This window comes from Pituophis catenifer, unplaced genomic scaffold (assembly GCF_029215685.1).
Source record: "Pituophis catenifer annectens isolate HBS135680 unplaced genomic scaffold, rPitCat1.0.hap2 SCAF_8, whole genome shotgun sequence".
In the NCBI taxonomy this organism is placed as follows: domain Eukaryota; kingdom Metazoa; phylum Chordata; class Lepidosauria; order Squamata; family Colubridae; genus Pituophis; species Pituophis catenifer.
The window spans coordinates 66,593,421-66,610,932 of NW_027256888.1; the positions used below are offsets into that span (position 1 = coordinate 66,593,421).

The 17,512-nt window shown below is 40.2% G+C and overlaps 1 protein-coding gene across 1 annotated transcript in view; it reads right to left on the bottom strand.

Moving 5' to 3' along the window:
* The window catches only part of GRID2 (glutamate ionotropic receptor delta type subunit 2), a 1,156,109-nt gene that overhangs the window by 37,115 nt on the left and 1,101,482 nt on the right, over nt 1–17,512 (bottom strand). The window lies entirely within an intron of this gene.

Here is a 17,512-nt window from a genome sequence, read left to right on the forward strand (position 1 = left end):
ATCTTCTTCCTCCTCCTCCTCTTTTCCCCCACATCTTCCACTCTGAGGTAATTTAACCTGAGAGGAATTGACCTGCCCAAAGTCATCCAGCCAGCTTTCATGCCCAAGGTGGGACTAGAACTCAGTCTCCTGGTTTCTACACCAGTACCTTAACTATTACATCAAACTGGCTCTTTCTTTTGCTGAGTGGTCCAACCTAAATGTAATCTTCAACTACATAGTTCTGGCAAAAGATATGCGATGACATCATGTGGTCAGCATCCAACAACCCATCAGATTAAACAAACGTCAATTGTTAATATCAAAATCCAGAACATTGACTCTGTGGCTTGCCCAGTGCCTCCTGATAAGATCATGTGCTATTGCCCCCATTAATAATATTTTCCAATTTTTCAGATGATTTCACTTTAGTCCATAATGAATTTTAATTCAAACTCTACATTTACCCTAATATGAAGAGAAATATATCCCATCAACTGTATTGGAAGATATAATTTTTAACCTGGTTTGAAACTAAGATGACAACTTAGACACATGCTACCTGCTCCTTTACAATTAATTTTACAATGTTCTTTTAGAAAAACCAAACCTAGTGTGAGCCAACTGTAACAGAAATATACAGCCTTATAAATATAGCAAGAAATTACTTACATCATCTAGAGCAAAAATTCCACTCAACATAAAAACTCAGCCTAGTGCTAAATGTAACTTTAGTTTACAGCCTAGATCTCAAGGAAACAAAATCATAAAACTAACTTCACTTTGGAGTACTCTGAGCTTGGTTGTTTCCTTGCAGATGTTTTTTTCACCCAACTAGATAATGTCATCAGTGCTAGTGAGGGTGGGATTTGTTCTCTAGAAGAACAAGGAACAAAACCCCATACTAACATGGTAATGTTACTTAGTTCGGTAATGAAACACCCGCAAGCAAACAACTAAACTCAGAGAGAACCAGGGACTCTCCAGTTCAACCCCAACTATAAATATTCCCGTCTATTGTAAAACCAATAAAACCAATAGAAATAGAAACTCTCAGTTACTCAGTCACATCATCAATGGGGGTTAAGATAATGAGGGTTTTGCATTAGTGAGGAATACATTATATTGGATTATCAGCAGCTGCAGGTATGGTAGGGAAATTATCTCAAGATTCTTCAAGACCACTCATAAGGGTTTCCAGCTGTAAACACAATCTTAAAGGGCATTCAAAGGTTGATGCCAAAGCTATCAAATGTCAGAGCTGAAGTTGTTGTTGTGTTCTTTGAGGAGTTAACACTTCTCAGATCTTGTTCTATAATCAGATGGACATATATCATAGTTAGTTGGCTTAATGTATCATAGTTGTGTCTTAGTGCAGAGATTATTGGCTTAGTCTTTATTTGGGTATTGTACTCATCTGCTTATCTGAACTGTTTGGCAAATCTTCACAGCTCTTCATTTTAGCAGTTTCAACTGGAATAAGTATTCACTGATTTAAAGCATTAGCAATACACAAGGCTTGTTGAAATGGAGTAAGCTTCAACTGTATCAATAACTGATGTTAATATAAGCTTAAGTCAAGTCCTCCTGTCTACAGAGATCTTTATATTTTGGTAGCATACTGAAACCTGACTTCTAAGAGGTCATTAAAAGATTTTTTGGATCAGAAACGGATGGACTGTTTAAATTTTGGTTCGTTAACTTCATGGGTAACACAGAAGCCCTGGGGATGGTACCAGTTGACCTCCACTCATGCAGTTAGTATCAACCTCTCTGACTACAACTATTGTATCTGTGGATCTGTTCTCATTATTAAACATCTGTATTGCAAAAATGCAGAACACAGTTGCTAAAAGAAGGAGCTACACAATGGAACAATTAAAGAATTTATATATATAAATAAAGAATTTATTATATATAAATAAAGAATTTATTATAAATAAATATATAAAAACATTATATATATATATATATATATATATATATATATATATATATATATATATATATATATATATATATATATATAAATTTTCTTACTTCTTCGTAGGGTTTATGTGTGTTTTTTTTCTTCTAGCCAGGTTTTCCCTACGTAGCCAAGGTTTTTTTTGTAGCTCCAGCTCAGTAGAATCACATCTACTCGGTTAGAAAGGAAAAAAGCCCAGAACCGAGTAGATGTGATTCTACTGAGCTGGAGCTACAAAAAAACCTTGGCTACGTAGGGAAAACCTGGCTAGAAGAAAAAAACATATATATATATATATATATATATATATATATATATATATATATATATATATATATATATACACACACACATATATATATACATACATACATACATACATACATACATACATACATACATACATACATTTAATTATAACATTTGACAACAGTCATGCTGATGAGACTTAATAGATTTATTTTGGCTGCCCACTTCAGAAGATTTTAAATGGGTTACAAAATCCCCCAAATAGTAAAACAATTAAAACAATGCTGATATAGGCAGTGAAGGAGTTCATTCAAAATCTGAAGAATCACTTTCATAGTGAACGGGTCTCCTCTATTAGCTCTTTTGAATAGAATCTGTGGCATGCTCTGATTTGTTTGAAGTTAATAATCTTGTTTGTCCATTCTTTTACATTTTGCGGATCCAGTCTCGTCTGGTAATTGGTCTGTGTCTGGTTACCTAATGTGCCCAGTAGTCAAACACTTTGAAGATCAATTCTTGAGTTTTTATAAAGCAATCACTCTAGGTGAGTGTTATTGCAAAAAGGATTCATTTCAAAGTCATCTTTTAGCTGGTTGATTTCATGCGTACTGCGTCTAATTGTTCAGAAATGTAAATTGCACCTTGAGCAGTTAAAAAAAAAAAGCATGGTTATTCTGTCAGGGGAATCCTTAGAAGAGGAAAAGTTCATTGCCATTGCTTGTCCGATTTTGGTTCTACTACATTCTCTGATCTAAGTAACAGTAACACAGTTGGAAGGGACCTTGGAGGTCATCTAGTCCAACCACCTGCTCATGCAGGAGACCTGCACTAGGGATTCAAACCGCTGAACTGTCGACCTTTCTGATCGACAAGCTCAGTGTCTTAGCCATTGAGCCCCGTAGTCAGCTCTAAATTATCTAGCATCGTGATGGCGAACCTATGGCACGGGTGCCACAGGTGGCACGTGGAACCATATCGGTGGGCACGCAAGCTCAGCTCCGGCATGCATGCGTGCACCAGCCAGCTGATTTTCGGGCCTTCTGGCCCTACCAGAAGTCAGGAAACACACTGTTTCCGGCCTTCGGAGAGCCTCTAAGGGGATGGGGAAGGCCATTTCCTAGAAAGGCTCTGGAGCCTGGGGAGAGCAAAAAACGGGCCTACTGTGCCATCATGTGCCAAAAGTGGGGGGAGCACGGGGGCGTGAGGCGCATAGAATTATGGATGTGGGCACGCGTGAGTGTGACCCCACCGCGCTCCCCCCACTTTTGGCACGCGATTTGGCACTGGAAAGAATTCCATTTATCTATTTTGTTTCCTGACTGAATGAAGTGGCTTCACTCAGAAATTGCTTGCTCTCTTTCGACTGCTTTGGAGAAATTGAAAACCTTCAGCTAATTCAGCGATGTTTCTTTTTCTTCCCAGCCTCGGAATTATCAAAGTCTATTAGAAGTGTGAGGCGCTTGGATCCACCCTAGGCACGCTGGCTATTACTGACAACACTTGCTTAAAGGCAGTCTGCCTTTTTCTGGAGCTTTAGAGCTCATCAAAAATGTGTTTGAGTTAAAGAGGCATTCAAGAGCTGGTGACAGGGCAGTAAAAAGGCAGAGACTTGATTGCACTTGGATGCCATTTCTGTAATTATTCCTGAACTAAAACATGCATTTTCCCAGAGATCCTATGCTTATTATATGAGCCCAGAAATAGCAATATGCCTAAGGAGATTCTGAGTCATCCAGATCATGGTTGTCCCGAAGGTGCTTTTTTCAAGAGGCAACTGGATTTTCTCTGTTTTTCTTTGAAGACATTTCGCTTTTCATCCAAGAAATTTCTTCAGGAAGGTGCTCTTCTCACCAAGCAGAACTGAAGAAGCTTCTTGGATGAGAAGTGAAACGTCTTCAAGGAAAAACAAAGAAAGCCCAGATGTCTCTTGAAAAAAACCACCTTTAGTAATAGCCGATAGCAATAGCACTTAGACGTATATATACTGCTTCTAAGCAATTTACAGAGTCAGCATCTTGCCCCCAACAATCTGGGTCCTCATTTTACTGACCTCGGATGGATGGAAGGCTGAGTCGATCTTGTGCTGGTCAGGATCAAACTCCTGGTAGTGAGCAGAGTCGGCCTGCAATACTGCATTCTGAGGGGTCCTTGGTGCTCTTTGAGTTTGCTTTTTTTCCCTTGCAGATGTTTTATTACCCTAACTAGGTAACGTCATCAGTGCTAGTAAAGAGTGCTGTTTGCTGTTAGTTTATATTCTGGTGGCTTGCCTGTCTCTCTCTCTCTCTCTCTCTCTCTCTCTGTGTGTGTGTGTGTGTCTTAGAGATTCTTTGGTTAGGCCAGGGGACCCCAAACTTGGCAGCTTTAAGACTTGTGGACTTCAACTCCCAGAATTCTCTAGCCAGCATAGCTGGCTGGAGAATTCTGGGAGTTGAAGTCCACAAGTCTTAAAGCTGCCAAGTTTGAAGACCTCTGCGTTAGGCTGTTTACCAATGGCTCTTCATCAGTTTCTTGATTGGGGTATTGCTTACTTGATTGTTGGTCTGAAGTAGACTTTGGAGTTAATGTTAACCATAGTTTCAATTGGGAAAATGTGACAATCCTAGACCAGGCCAAATCCAAACAAATCCAAAAATGCCAGGGAATTTCTAGAAGCCTGGCACCCTGACAATCAGCCGTCAATAGACACATAGACATTAACAACATCTGTAGACTATGTAAAAGAGGCAATCAACCAGCCCAAAAGAGGAAAAGACTACAGCACTTCTCCATCAGTAATCAGCACAGATCAGCATAGATTAACTTCAAGGTTAACTTCGGACCAGCAATCAAGAAAGCAATACCCCAGTCAAGAAACCGCCGAAAAGACATCAATAAACAGCCCAACCAAAGAATCTCTATGACTGCCCTCACCCACACAGACAAGCAAGACACTATAAACTGACAGCAAACCGTACTCCTTACTAGCACTGATGATGTCACTGGTTAGGGTAATGAAAGGTCTACAAGAAAACATGCAAGCTCAAAAAGCACCAAGGAACCCTCATTTCAACCCTGAGCTACAAATATGTTCCTTTTTTTGATGCTGCATTCTAATCACTGCACCACCACGGCTCTTGCATAGCTTCTTTCAAGGACCACCAACCCATGCAGTGGGGTCTCCATGCCAGTTCTAAAGTACCATTGCCTACTTCTGATCCAAATGTTGCACAACTTTGATGTCATCATCATCTTTTAATGACCCCATAATCCCTTGCGGGGTGGAGTCTGGGCAACTGAATGGAGCTGAGTGTTTACTGGCCGGATGCCCTTCATGTTGCCAATGCGAAGTTATATTCAGCAGATATATCCTCATATGCCCAGAGAGAGAAATATCTGCCTCTACCTAGGATCGAACTCACAGGCTCCTGACTGTGAGGTGAGAGCTCTAACTCTAGGTCACCATACCACTGGTGGGTTGCCCCTGGTTTGGACCGGTTCACAAGAACCGGTAGTAAAACAAGCAGGAGGCCCCGCCCACTGCCCCAGATGTCATCATCAGCGATCTGCGCATGCGCAGAAGCAAGGCGCACACACGAGCAAGGTGAGCGTGCGCGTGCGATCCCACTGCGAACCGGTGGTAAAGGTAAGTAGAACCCACCCCTGCACCATATCACTTGCTGTACAACTTTGATGTGTACTGTTAAAAATAATTAAAGTAGCAAAACAAATGAAGACAAAAAGGGGACTGAAATGTAAAATAGTAAAGAGTAGTAGCTATGAATACAAATAACAAAAAATAAGTTAAAGAAACTGGAAGGTGCCAGCCATTTTAGCACACTGCGTGTTCTGGGATATTTGCTCTCTAAATTTTAAGTAGTCGTGATTGAATGAAATTTTATGAGAAATTCAAATACAAGACTCAATGACTATTAGATGTAGAAGTATAAAAACTAGTAACCTATCTGTATATATCTTATAATTATAAATATAATAATAAACAGGATGGGGGATTCCTTTATGGGAAGACTGGTTTCTTAACGCCATACCTCAAGGACGATGGGCTATTTTCTGAATTAAAATCATGTAATGATGATACTATAATTTTTAAAAATGCAGAGAAAGAGTTTCGTACAAGTCTAAGGTGATGACAATCCAACAAAAGATTCACTATCTCATTTATTGATACACAAATCCTTCTGGCAATATAGTGAATGAAAGGAGTGAAATATGCAGATAAGGCTTGGATTATTTTACATCCTTGTCTTCATAATGCCTATGAAATTAATTTGTTCTGCTCTTCTGCAATTGTAATAATGAGGTCTGTTCTGGATTAAGAGATTAAAGCAATTCCTCAGCTCTAGGTGGGGAAAATTAGTTGCTTATGAAAGAAAATACACACACAGATTCTGTATGTATCTCATTCCATAAGCATTCCTAGATGCCAAAGATTGAAACTGTATTGTATGTGAAAAGGCATTTCTACATTTTCCAAATATTGATGTTACTTGTTCCATCTGGGTTCCCAAAAGGTGCCAAGAGATTGTCAAAATTGGGGTTTGCACTAGAAAATTCGAGATTTAAATCTGGTTTGGAATCCATCAATTGGGAGGCATTGGACAAAACACAGGTTTTGTTCATTCACAAGACTATAGCCAGGGGTGGGTTCTACTTATCTTTACTACCGGTTCACAACAGGATGATTGGGCGGTGGGCAGTGGGCAGAGCCCACAGTGAGCTTGGCCGGTTTTACTAACAGTTCTTGCGAACCAGTCTGAACCGGGGGCAACCCACCACTGATTACAGCACATAGACAACTTTGGCTACAAGTAAGATGGTAAGTTGGTTTTGCTCTTGATATCTGGAGATTGGTGAACCTCTGAGGAAAAAAAAATCTGGCTGCAGAGTAACTGTTATCCGGAGTTTGTGGGCCTTTTTTAGTATGTCTTTTGTACGGTTGAATATTGCGTGCCTGATGGGATGATGGCAGTAGGAAGTACCAGACTTGAAAGACTGATAAATCTGTTTTTGCAGAAATGGCAGTTCATAATCTATAGAGATAGTCTTTTTCTTAAAAAAATATTTTATTGTACATTTTCCTTTATTTTATCTCACAATTTCAATTTTGCAACAATGATATGCTGGTTGTATCAGCACCTTTTTAAGTATACATGATGTTATACAGCCTAGTTACGACCATTTTTCTCTTGTTCATACAGTATAGTCCATAGAAAAAAGAATAAAACATACCGTATTTTTCAGAGTATAAGATGCATCTTTCCCCCCAAAAAAGGGGGTGAAAATTTAGGTGCGCCTTATACACCGAATGTAGCCCCGTCACCTACTGGTCCCCACCCTTTGGCCTCTGCCTCTTAGCAGTTACCTCCTTGCAAACAAACAGCAAGAAAAAACAGCTCCTTTCAGCTTCAGCACAGGCTAATTAGCACAAGTTGATTGGATCAGCCTCCCGACTCACAGCTGATTTGCTCTCAGCTGTTTTGCACCAGGCTCTGCTGCTTGCTGCAAAGAGGTAAATTGCTGGAGCAGATTTTTTTTTTTCCTTGTGCTAATCAAGCTATGCTGAAAACAAAAATGAAAGTAAAGCAGGCTGTTTGCTCTTTGCCGCAATGAGGCAAAATTGCTCAGAGGCAGAGGGAGATTTCTTTTTCTTCTTTTCCTCACCCAAAAAGGTAGGTGCGTCTTATACTCCAGTGCATCTTATACTCCAGTGCATCTTATACTCCGAAAAATATGGTACTTATATCTATTATATCCATGGTTATAACATACTTCTCTATACATTTATCACTCTCTATATTTTGATTTGCAATTATATACAATCTAGTACCAATATTGCTTACAATATGTATTCTTCTATATAGCTTTATACCAGTATTTGTTTCTAACTTGTTGATCATCTTTCATCATCCATTCTCTAACCTTTGCATCTATTGTCTAGCCAATTGTACCATAGGTCCCACACCAGGTAATACTCTGTTTCTCCTTTGTCTTTAATTTCCATCGTTAACCTGTCCATTTCGGAGCAATCTAATATTCTCTTTATTACCATTTCCTCTGTGGGTATACTTCCATTTTTTCCAATTTTGTGCATACGTAATTCTTGCCGCTGATAGCCCTCTACTTACGACCAATAATGACCTTTCGAAGTTAGAACAGATCTTGAAGAAGGGATTAATGGCCCAGATTCAAAGTTCCAATGTCCGCCCTCCCATCTTTGGCCACGTCACTGCATTTTGGGTGCTCAAAAATCAGCCCACATTTATGGCTGTTTGCAGCATTCCACATGGTCACGTGATGTTTTTGTTGGAAACCTCAGTTTCTAGAAAAAAATTGCCCCATAGTGAACAACAGGTTCCTTAACGACCGCTGCAAAAAACCTCATAAAATTGGGTCCAGTCATGGGATGATCACAATCATCACATCGGTGTGACCAAAATTCCCAGCTCAATTATGGCCCTAAGTCAAAGATAACCTCCACTTCCATTAATAAAATAAATTCCTAGAAGGTTTGGAAAACAGTGAATAAATGCAAGTTTTCCTTCAATTTTTTGAATCGCCAAATAATTTCAAGCAGCATAAAGAATTGACCAGTGCATAAACTTGGTAATAAACATTTCTGATTCCTCTATAAATGACAGATTAAAAGGTTATTGCACACTTCATGGTACCCTTTTCTTCAGAGTGTATCTATCTGATTGTGTCTTAGAAGCATTTTTTTAGTAATCGGCTAACTTTAATTCTATTGCTATGATTAGAAATAGGGTACCTATCTGTCACAATGGCTCAGCGGGTAAAGACGCTGAGCTTGTTAGCTGGAAAGCTGACAGTATTGGGTGTCGTATTCTGCTCTCCAAGGTGATTCGAACCGTTGAAAACACGACTAGCAGGCAAAGAACGAGGTTGTAAACGGGTTTACTTTTCATTTCTTGGAGCAGTCACACACGAACGTTATTGACAAACATAAAGTCGGCGTTGGGAGCTGCTGCCTCCCAACGCTATTTATACAAACTCAAAATAAACCGGGTGCCCTATTAGTCAATCGGCATTGCTTCCGGGTGCCGCCCTTTTTTGGGACGGCGGGCGATGTCAGCTCCCTACGCTGCCCCAGCCGCGGGGTGACCGTCCACCTCTGAGTAAGGTGCCTGCCACCCACCCTTCACCAAAGTGCACAGCTAACAACCCCCCCACCACCACCAGACATCGTCGCAGCAGCCCGCTTCTTGGATTTCTTCGTTAGGTAGGGTTTTCCCCTGTCAGCAATGGATCTGCAGCAATTCCCCTCCCCATGCTATGTCGAGACGGCTTGAATCTCGACAATGGATTTAAGACCTGAGCACTGCATGACAGAGTGAACTCCCATTCTTGCCCTAGTTCCTGGCCACTTAGCAGTTTGAAAACATGCAAATGCGAGCAGATAAAGAGGTATCACTTTTGTGGGAAGATACAACATTCTCTGCGCCTAGGCAAATAGTCATGCCAGCCACAAAGAAATGTCTTTGAATATTGGACACGAACATCGTCCTCTAGAGTTGGACATGATTGGACAGAAACTTTTATCTTTACCCATCTACAGGGCAAATTAGTTACTTAAATGACTAATGAAAATGAGTAAAATGAACTGAAGAATAGGATAGGATAGGATAGGATAGGATAGGAGCTGGAAGGGACCTTAGAGGTCTTCTAGACCAGCTCCCTGTTCAAGCAGAAGAACCTTTCATTTGCTGAGTTCTGTTTTTCAATGTCTGCATTCCCACATTATCCCCAGGTTATCAATGAAAGCTTTTTACTTGTCTTACTTTGTTCTACAAAGCTGAAGTTCCTACCTTGAAGGAACTATGGGCTTAACAATTCAAATTGCTTGCATTTTTGGTCTTTTTAATGTTTGTTTTTGTTGAGTTCTTCATCTAGTATATATATTTTTCCCCCCAATTGGGAATACTGTCTGTCCCTGAGGAATATAAGGCAGTATAATTCCAAGTGTATTTATATCCTGAGAGTATGTCTCACTTGGCTGCAGATATTTGTAATTACATGGCAGTCTCCTAGAGGAAAAAAATTTAATGAGAACAGCCCACTACCAGGGGCCCAATTTCTCTCAATTTCTGCATGCTCTGTTGCTTGAACTTCCTTGGTTCATGACTCAGATAAGTTTCTTGTTCGCATAACCTTATAATTCATTTTTTTAAAAATGAAAACTCCAGGGATGCTATCTTTTTTTTTAAAAAAAAAAAATTGTGTGAGTGGTAGAGTTTTGTTTTGGGTTTTTCGCAATAAGAATACTGCTGCTTTTCCTGCACTAGAATGTGTTCAGCCTCCCAAATAAGTAATTAAGTATCACAAGCACTTAGCTGCTCAGTGTAATGCAATCACATTGCTTGCTGGAGCATCTTATTTTTTTTCTCCCTTTAATTCAACAAAATGGCCTATTTCCAAACAAAGCTGCTGTGATAATCTGTCTATTTTGGTTTCTGACAGAGATATAGACAATTATTTTAGAGCATTTTTGGTTACGTTTGGCTCTTTTCTGCAAAGTCAATAAACAAATGAAGAAACGATTACTTAAAATGCAGGGAGCTTTTATCTCCAGTAAAATTACATTATAAGGTTTGTTCCACTGTTTAAGGAGCAGACTTTGGATGTTCGTGTTTTCTTCTAACCAACCAATCAGATCTTTTAAGTTATCCATCTCTGTAATATCCAGACTTAAGGCATTCCTTTATTGATGTCAGGATTCTTTTAGTGACTTACTATTTATTTATTATTTATTTATTTATTTATTTTATTTCTATACCGCCCTTCTCCCGAAGGACTAAGGGCGGTGTACAGCCTGATTAAAAGCACAACGACAGACAAAATTTAAAAATAATTAAAATTATTAAATAATTGGCTCAATTATAAAACCCCCAAATTTAAAATCCCATATTTAAAACCAACTAAAATCTTTACATTGATAGCCCGGCCTGGCGGAACAACAAGGTTTTGAGGGCACAGCGAAATACACGGAGATCGGAGATCTTACTCATTTCTGGGGGCAGTTCATTCCAAAGGGCAGAGGCTCCCACAGAGAAGGCCCCCCCCCCTGGGTGTTGCCAGCTGACATAATTTGGCCGATGGCTCCCTGAGGAGACCCTCTCTGTGGAAGCGGACTGGCCGGTTGGAGGCTACTGGTGGCAGAAGACGGTCTTGAAGGTACCCAGGTCCAATGCCATGGAGTGCTTTAAAGGTGGTAACCAACACCTTGAATCGCACCCAGAAAGCCACTGGGAGCCAGTGCAGCTCGCGCAGGAGGGGTGTCACGTGGGCACAACGAGTTGCGCCCATAACCACCCGCGCGGCCGCATTCTGGACCAGTTGGAGCCTCCAGGTGCTTTTCAAGGGGAGCCCCATGTAGAGAGCATTACAGTAGTCCAGTTGGGAGGTGACAAGGGCGTGAAACCTAACTTTGACATTAGAACTGTTCTTTATGTCTTACTGGTGGTATTATATATTATTATTATGTCTTACTGGTGGTATTCAGGCTGTTAAGCAAGATGAATTAGAATAGAATAGAGCTGGAAGAGACGTTGGAAGTCTTCTAGTCCAGGCCCCTGCTCAAGCAGGAGAACCTATACCAGTGATGGCTAACCTTTTTGCCGTCGCGTGCCAAAAGCATGGGGAGCGGGGGGGGGGTTGCCTGAGTGCGTGCCCACACCCATAATTCAATGCACCCCCCATGCTCCCCATGCTTTTGGCACACAATGGCACAATGGGCCCGGTAGGCCGTTTTTCGCCCTTCCCAGGCTCCAGGGGCTTTCTAGGAGCCTGGGGAGGGTGAAAACGGCCTTTCCCACCCACCCCCGGAGGCCCTCTGGAGGCCGGAAGCAGCCTGTTTCCCAGCCCGAAAGTCAGCTGGCCAGCGCACGCATGCATGCTGGAGCTGAGTTAAGGCAATGCGTGCCCACCAATATGGCTCTGCTTGCCACCTGTGGCACACGTGCCATAGGCTCGCCATCACGGACCTATACCATTTCAGACAAGTGACTGTCCAGTCTCTTCTTAAAAACCTCCAGTGATGAAGAGCCCACAACATCTGAAGGCAAGCTGTTCCACTGGTTAATTGTTCTCACTGTTAGGAAGTTTCTCCTTAATTCCGGGTTGCTTCTCCCTTTGATTAGTTTTCAACCATTATTCCTTGTCCTGCCCTCTGGTGCTTTGTAGAACAATTTTTTTTTTAATTTGATTTATATGCCGCCCTTCTCCGGAGACTCAGGGCGGCTTACAATGTGCTCAGCAATAGCCTTCATCCTTTTTGTATATTTATACAAAGTCAGCTTATTGCCCCCACAACTGGGTCCTCAATTTACCCACCTTAGAAAGGATGGAAGGCTGAGTCAACCTTGAGCCTTGGCGAGATTCGAACCTGCAGTAATTGCAGGCAGCTGGTTTTAATAACCAGCTTAATAACAGGGTGCCTTAGACCACTGTACTACCAAGTACTGTACTGACCCATTCTTCTTTGTGGCAGTCCCTCAAGTACTGGAATACTGCTATCATGTCACCCCCTAATCAGAGGTGGGTTTCAGCAGGTTCTGACGAGTTCTGGGGAACCAATAGCGGAAATTTTGAGTAGTTCAGAGAACCAGTAAATACCAACTCTGACTGGCCCTGCCCCCATCTATTCTCTGCCTCCTGAGTCCCAGCTGATCGGGAAGAAATGGGGATTTTGTAGTAACCTTCCCCTGGAGTGGGGTGGGAATGGAGATTTTACAGTATCCTTCCCCTGCCACGCCCACCAAGCCACGCCCACAGATCCGGTAGTAAAAAATTTTGAATCCCACCACTGCCCTAATTCTTCTTTTTAAAAGACTAGCCAAACCCCGCAACCGTTCTTCATATGGTTTAGTTACCAGGCCTTTGATCATCTTAGTGGCTCTTTTCTTAGATGCATTACTGTCTGTGGAGATTGTCAGTCATCCAGCTCATAGTTGTCTCAAAGGTGCTTTTTTCTTCAAAAGGCAACTGGCCTGTTTTTTTTTTCCTTGAGGAGGAAGAAGAAAACGTTTTGCTTCTCATTCATCAGAACCGATGACGCTTCTTGGATGAGAAGCGAAAGGTTTTCTTCCTCTTCCTCAAGGAAAAAAACAGTCCAGTTGCCTTTTGAAGAAAAAAAAGCACCTTTGAGACAGGATGCATAATGTTAAGCAGTGTCAGTCTTGGACTTGGACTCAATAAGCCCAGTGCTTGTGTCCCTCTGCATTTTATCTATTTTATTGATTTGCCACTGGGTGTGGGGAGTTAGGGCTAATGCTGGCTGAGAGGAGGACCAAAACCAGGGGTGAAATTCAGCAGGTTCTGACAGATTCTGGAGAACAGGTAGCGGAAATTTTGAGTAGTTCAGAGAACCGGCAAATACCTCCTCTGGTTGGCCCCAGAGTGGGGTGGGAATGGAGATTTTGCAATATCCTTCCCCCAGGAGTGGGGAGGGAATGAGGATTTTGCAGTATCCTTCCCCTGGAATAGGGTGGGACTGGAGATTTTGCAGTATCCTTCCCCTGCCACGCCCATCAAACCACACCACGCCCACCAAGCCATGCCCACAGAACTGATAGTAAAAAATGTTGAATTCCACCACTGACCAAAACTGAGTATACTGTCAATAGTAAACACATCTATACAGTCAATAATAAACATATTTAACTATTAAGTGAAAATTTAATTTTCATAAAAGAAGAATGACACTTAATTATATGCAGGCCTTGAACCTACAAGATTTTTTATGCAATGTTTCTGCTGTACTGTCCTGAATGTTGTATACGTTCTTCAGAGTGATGAGCCTTCTCATAGCTATATGAGAAAACTACTAATTTAGCTAATAAAACAGTAAAAGCCATGGTGATGCAGTGGTTAGAATGCAGCATTGCAGACTAACACTGCCGACAGTCTGGAGTTCGATCCTGACTGACTCAAGTTTGACTCAGCCTTCCATCCTTCTGAGGTTGGTAAAATGAGGACTCAGATTGTTGGAGGCAATATTGTTGACTCTGTAAACTGGTTAGAGAGGGCTGTAAAGCATTGTAAAGCGGTATATAAGACTAAGCGCTCTTAATATTATTGCTTGTTAATTTTTGTTTCAAGGTGAAAGTTAGGATTGTACAAAATGATCTGAACCTTGATTGTCAATGCACAGCTGCTGGTGAAAAAGTTTAGTATATTACCGTCCTTCTTTTGAGAGTAGCAATAAATAATTCTAAAGGGAGTCTCACCCTTAAAACTAGCAGTTGTTTGACATGGCTGAAAGCTCAACCATCCACGAATAAATATAGGAAAACAGGAGGAGGAAATGCAAGGTGAAGCAGTCAAGAAATCTTATTTATGAGCTTGAATTCCAACGCTATTCCAATTCCAACGCTAGGAAAAAAAACCCCAAATGAACAAAGCTTGAACTTTTCCAACTGTTTTTAGAAGATGGTGGCCACTAATGTAATTAATTAATACACTTGTTTGATCAAAACAAGATGCAGTTATTCATGGTCTTTTCAGATGTTAATTTATAAAGACAAATGCAAATTTAGAAAATATTGTTATAAATTAAAGGGAAATCTGTATCTCACTGGAACAAGAGAAAATGTCAGCTGCTGATGGGCCATTTTAAGGACTTTGCTCTAACTTTGGAGTTCTCTGTTTATCACCTGGGACTGATTTAAAGACGCCTTCAAATAGAAAAAGGAAATATAGCTTTTTTGTGGCTAAGGCTGTACTTGTTTTATTTTATAATGGGCCACCAAAGACTGCAAGGAAGTTGACAATGATGTAGTGAAGCTGTCAGAGAAAGTGAGCCAAAATCTTCAGCTGTTTTATTTTGCTTTTTTTTTTTTTACAAACAAACATAAAATTGGAGTGTTAAGCCTATCAGTGCATCAAATTTGCTTCTTATTTCCTGAAAAGATAATGCTGTCAAATTTGGGCAGGACCTTCTCAGAGAATAATGAAACAAAACAGAGATGTGGATCTTGTATTGAGAAATGTTGACTAGCTGTATATATATATTTTTCTGATACATTCTTTTTTTAAAAAAAAAAAAAGCTGTAGACAACGATGATCTCAATCAGGGCTGTCAAACTCATGGCCCATGGGCCAGATGCGTCACGTTCTTGGCCACGCCCATGCCTGGTTTAACGAAGGGGAAAAAAGTCACAAAACATCACGTAACGATGCAAACCCCCCCCCCCCGATCTAAATGATGTAGATAGGCTGGTGTAACTTAATCAGAACATACCAAGTTAGAATTAGGATTGATCTGCAATACTAAATCATATATAAATGATATAGATAGTTTTATATTGTCTGCTTCCCCCCCCCCCAAATTGCAGCTAATCCTTATTTTCTTTTCTCTTGCTTCTTCCTTTGCTTAAAATGTATGGAGATAACCTTGAAGAAGGAATATGAGACCGATGATATGAAAACCAGCTCAGCCCTCACACATCATTCACAGCAACTACTACAGGTTTGTTAAGTGTCTGCTGTCATTTATTGACTAGCTATGTTATTGTGCCTTCCACACGTTCTCGGCCACAGTTTTAACCATAAAAACATCATGAAAATGTGGACATTTAACAAGCACGTTGCCAGAAGTGAGAAGCCAATTGTGTTTTCAGCCTAGAATCAATAGCGTATTGCTCTGAAACTGCAACTTATAGTAATGCCATACTACAGAATGCTAAAAGGACATCTCATCATCTCAGAGAACACCTGCTAATGAAACTGCCCATTCCTGAATCTCCTGGAACGTTCTTATTATATTAAAACAGTGGTAGGCAAACTCAAGTCCACGTTTATTACAGTCGTTGACCAAAGTTTTATGCAAATCAGAAATTATAATACACCCAAGAACTTCAGAACTAAAGAGAAAGGTAAAATAAAGTCTTTAAGTGTAGTCCTCAAGACACTAAAAGGATAACATGAAATTAAACAGATGTTAGATATGTATGTTAACAACAACAATAAAATTTAATTACTTGTGTTTTAAGACCTATATTAAGAAATCCCCTCCAGACATTAGCAGGCTAAGAAAAACATTATAAATTATAATCTCCCAAATAATCAGAGGAATGACAGAACAGAAAAATCAAAGATGAGAGTGAGCTTCCATTAAAATCAGAAGGATTTGATCAATCCAGGGTGGGAACCTAAATGTAATTTAGTAAAAATTCAAATGGAATTGGTCTCTACTTAGAGGCCAGACCTTCATCAATTGTAATGACAATTAAAAAATTGTTTAAAAAAAAAGAAAGGTTCTCCCTGAGTTTAGCTATGTATAGTACCCTCAATTATCTGTTTGTGGATTTTAATTGCTGTCATGCAGAGTCTAGTAATGTTATGTTGTGTTATGTGTGATGAGTGGTCCTTTATCTGCTTTGCCATTCACTCGGTTTGGTGAGCCTTTTGTTAATAGTCACTTCTGATGAGAGTTTGCTATCTTCTCTGGCAGTTACTTACTGAGAAGAACGGAAGGTCAACAAGAGAATTTGTAGCCACATTCATGATAGCTCTGATCTCTCCTACCACTTTCGCCACATTTTTCTATCATTGGTAAGTGGTCTTGAATACGTTCCTCTTGATTAAATTTGAACAGGAAGGAAGCTATTCACCTCCATCAAAAGCCCCATTGTTTGTAATGAAGGGGGGAAAAAAGTGAAAAGCCAGTGCATTTCAATACAAGAAAACGCATATAAATATGAGAATTGTAAACCATTGCTTTGGAGAGGTTTATTCCGTTGAAGTCAGTGGAACTTATTTTGAAGTAAACATGCACTATGCATTATGCCATTTCATATCATTTGTATTTTCTATCCTATTAGCTTGTGTGTCAAGATGGAAACCAAGGCTATTCAGATATTACTGAATTACAGTTCTAAGCATCCATCATAGCTGACTACTCTGAATGAGCTTCTGGGAAATGTTCAGTTATATATTGATTACATTAAAACAGAAGTGGATCATATTAAAAAAAAGCTATGTGCATTGATTGCGATATTTCCATTCATTCATTCGTGTAATAATTTAAAAGCAACGTGGCATCTGCAAGTAGAGCAGCATTCTTGAATACAAAACACAAATCCTCTTTCTTGTTGGAATCCAATTATTCAATTCTATTTTATCACACTATCACATATATGATACTCTTTTTAACAACGTTTTTAACACACACATATACGTGTGTGTGTGTGTGTGTGTGTGTGTTTGTGTGTTTGTGTGTATCTATATTTATATCTATATCAGGGGTGAATTCCAGCAGGTTCTGACAAGTTCTGGAGAACTGATAGCGGAAATTTTGAGCAGTTT